The following is a 3,475-nucleotide window of genomic DNA, read 5'->3' as shown; positions in this document are numbered from 1 at the left end:
AGGGAGGGAGCGTTGGATTTGTCCCTCAGAACTCTGAGCTGTAAAGTTCAGGTTATTTGACTCACCAGCAGTGACATAGCAACCAAGCTCAATTTGAACCCAAATGTTTCTTCAAAGCCCAGTTTCTTCCCAGCCAATGTTTGTAATTTTAGTTGTTTTTGTTTGGAATAGCATTGTCACCTTGTTCTTCAGGCTGGCCGTCCTGGAATAGTCACCATTTTAATGTCATCTTGTAGAGACAAGTTCGATGCACCTGAAGTGTCCCAAGACTTCTGCCCAGGAGGGTCTACAGCAGGGCCAGCGTAGAGCACAAAGGCTAGGCAACTGTCTGGGGTCACACAGGGGTCCCTCACCCTGAAGAGTCAAGAGCGGCTACTTCTGGTCAGTAGGCAAGGCTTCATGACCTCACATCCCCTCCAAAGAGTGAGGTGGACACATCTCCCTGCAGTGCCCCTGGCCCACTGGCTTCGTCCCTGTCTTGGTGTGGAACCAGGAGAACGGATTCTTTATTATTATGACTCCTCTGTACCTGTGGCTCCCACCTATGCACCTCCAGCCTCAGCCAAAGCCCCCGCCCGCCACAGAGGGCTGTGACTGGAAGCTCCTGGCAAGCAGGGCACATGGAACCCCACGGCCCCAGCACCTAGCACTGGGCTGACACAACACATGACCACTAAATGCATGAAAGAAAAAAACAGCAGCCAAACAAAGAGGAAGCCCCGTGCTCGGGAACCCTTTATTGGAATAAATAACAGCACGCTGTGACACACCATGCCCCTGACACACGTCTCTGCCTGGAAGCGATCTGATTGTGCTGCTGTGAGCTCACGAAAAACAACAGCTTCCTGCTGCTGCCGATCAGGCGGGCCTGACCCACAGCATGGCCAGGGTTTTAGTGGCTTTTATTTAATATCCAGAAATCCAAGTCAACATTGTTTAAAACAATTAAAAAGACAATAAAATACTGGCACACAAAGCAGGGGGGTGGGGGGAAGGATTCAGTTTCTTTAAAATAAAATTGCTGTTTGTCGCATCTAATTAGGACATCAGGGCCGGGCCCTGGGCTCAGCGCCTACACAGCACCCTGCAGTGGTCGAAAGGGAACCACAGCTGCACGCAGGCTCCCAGGGCCAGGGGCGGGCTCGAAGGCCGGGCACACTGCGGAGGGTGAAAGGTGAGTATTTCACAGCCCCTGCCCAGCGTCCACTCGGGCCTGTAAGGCCTGAGACTTCCCTGTGCCCCCATGGATGGACAGAAATGATCTTGCTGTCACTTAGCTCTTATGCACCAGGGTCCCTCTTCGGAGGAAAACAAGTCACTGGAAAGGTGGAGTCACAAGAGGAGGAAGGGTTCCAGAAATTTCCTGAACTGAGAACTGAAACATTTGCATGACAAAAAGCCCCCACTAAGCGTCAAAGGCAAGTGGTTTCTGATGCCCAAGCCCAGAGGAACAATGCAAGGAGGGGAGCGAAGCCACAGCAGAGGTGACCCCGAATCCCGCCTGGGAGCTGGCCAGTGCCACCCAGGCCACGCTGTGGGTTCTGACGGCAACTGGACGGTGAAGGGAGAAGGGGCTGAGGGCGCCCTTCACAGGTGTGCTGCAGGTGCACCTCCCCCTGCAAACTGACTGGAAAAGAAGGAACTGGGATAAAAGATGACATTTTTTGCTGGAATCACGGCCTTAACTGGTCACTGTTGTGAAGCAAAAGTGCCCGTTCATGGTTTCCCCACATACCTTCTTACCCCCCATACTGTCCTGCTTAAAAGACAGAAGACAGTGAAGTGGGCATGGGCTTGCCAGGTGGAGGCCCCCGGGACTGCCCCGGGAAGCCGAAGCCCCTCCTAGAGAAACCATCTCCTCCCCTGAAAGACAGAAGACAGTGAAGTGGGCATGGGCTTGCCAGGCGGAGGCCCCCGGGACTGCCCCGGGAAGCCGAAGCCCCTCCTAGAGAAACCATCTCCTCCCCTTCGGTGGCATGGATTGGGCCGGAGCTGCCCACTTGGGCTGAAAATCCACAGCTGTGTTCTTTCCAGGTCCTGATCTCGCCTCCTCCATCTCCCTCCGTCCCCCTCGGCCCGCACGGAGGAGCATCGCCCTCGCCAAGCCCACCTGAGCACGAGTCAGGGTGGATCCGACTGCACCGGCTCCAGGTGGCTGTGATCCTGTGCGTGTAATGAAAGCGGCACAGAACGTTCCAGCCCCGGGTATTTTGTCAATGTGGCTCTTTAATGTCACTGCATCCCGCAGGAGATGCTGTAATGCCGTTTTAATTATTTCTTTCCCCTGCTGGGAAACCACTTCCATCAAAACGGCTATTCTGAACCCATCCCCAGCCTAGCAACAGCCGGAACCGAGGGAGAATATTAAACTGTTTCCTAAAACTTTAGTGTTGGCTTTCAATTTAGCATGAACGATGTACTCAGCAGCTCTGATCTACAGCAGGAGGCGGAAGTCTAAGAGATCAGATGCAAGTGCTGCGAGAACTCCAGGAAGGAGGTCGCTTTGCAGGAGGTGCCCTGGGGGTTAGCAGGTCGAAGCCTGAGCAGGAACTGGGGAAGGAGACAGGGGGGAGATGCCAGAGTGCAGGACCCACTGAGACCAGCAGCCAGCCCAGAAAATGTAGCCGATGGGATCCCCATTTCTTTCCAGAGCCAAGGGGGGCTAGGGGTGAACAGCCCATAAATGAGTGGTCAGCATTTCATTTTACAAGATGCCCCGAAGAGAGACTGCATCAGGCTCTGGAAAGAGCGAGATGAACACTTCATATCCCCCATTATGGGCTCACCTGTGTTCCCAAATCCACATGCTGAAGCCCTAACTCCCAGTACCTCAGCGTGTGCCTGTGCTTGGAGATAGGGCCTTTAAAGAGGTAATTAAGGTAAATGAGGTCACATGGGTGGGCCCTAATCCAATATGACTGACGTCCTTATAAGAAGAGGACATTAAGACACAGGCACAGAGGAAAGACCAGGCGAGGACACAGGGAGAAGACGGCACATGCAAGCCAGTGAGAGAGGCCTCAGGAGAAACCAGCCCTGCGACACCCTGACCTCGGACTTGCAGGCTCCAGGACCGCGAGGAGGTAAGGTCTGGGGCACGAGCAGACTAGCGCACCTCACCCCTTCATCGTTTCTGAAAATGCACCCATTTCCAAACAGGGCCTCTGAGACGGGAAGGTTCTGGCCTGAGCTGTCACGAGCAGCACATGTGCAGCCAACTCTGGTCCCAGCCACAGCAAGAAGCAGAGCAGGGCCCCGGCAGAGCGTTCCTCCTGCGGACCACGGCGGCATCACCCTGGCTCTCAGATGTTCGCGCAAAAGCAAAACTAAAACACCGGTGAATGGCCAAGAAGTCACTGGATCGTGGGCTGGACACTCCCATCACGTCTAAAGCTTCTGGGACTTTAGAGCGAAGTTTTTAAAACTGCAGGACCCTTTTACCAAAAAGGCCTCACTTTCAAGGAGAGCCCAGCCC

This window comes from Galeopterus variegatus, unplaced genomic scaffold (genome assembly GCF_000696425.1).
Source record: "Galeopterus variegatus unplaced genomic scaffold, G_variegatus-3.0.2 Scaffold8962, whole genome shotgun sequence".
In the NCBI taxonomy this organism is placed as follows: Eukaryota; Metazoa; Chordata; class Mammalia; order Dermoptera; family Cynocephalidae; genus Galeopterus; species Galeopterus variegatus.
The sequence above is the reverse complement of the archived record's forward strand: the minus strand, read 5'-3'. Positions refer to the sequence as shown.